At 36.4% G+C, this 302-nt stretch overlaps 1 protein-coding gene across 1 annotated transcript in view; it reads right to left on the reverse strand.

Annotated features, from left to right (window-relative positions):
- LOC107692813 (leukocyte cell-derived chemotaxin-2-like) overlaps nt 1-302 on the reverse strand; it is an 8,607-nt gene that overhangs the window by 6,263 nt on the left and 2,042 nt on the right. The window lies entirely within an intron of this gene.

Below are 302 nucleotides of genomic sequence, written 5' to 3' on the forward strand. Positions count from 1 at the left end.
AAAATAAATAGAAGTTCAAAGAAGATAAACTTCCTCTAGTGCCTAATTCTTTATCTGGAATCATTGTACATATTTGTCGCTCTGAAATCAGTGAACATAGGGAGGTGCTTCTCCACAAGGTGTGTGCTAGCTAGACTGTGTCTAAAAGTATGTGCTGAAATAGCAAATGCTTCTTTATATCAACACTGTTTCACCATGTTCTCAGGGACTATTAGAAAATCTCTCTCTCTCTGTGGTTTGATGCAGTAACATTATTATTAGATTTCAAAGCGCTGGGCAGTATGTGATGACTCAGTTATATA

This window comes from Sinocyclocheilus anshuiensis, unplaced genomic scaffold (genome assembly GCF_001515605.1).
Source record: "Sinocyclocheilus anshuiensis isolate Anshui unplaced genomic scaffold, SAMN03320099.WGS_v1.1 scaffold774, whole genome shotgun sequence".
NCBI lineage: Eukaryota > Metazoa > Chordata > Actinopteri > Cypriniformes > Cyprinidae > Sinocyclocheilus > Sinocyclocheilus anshuiensis.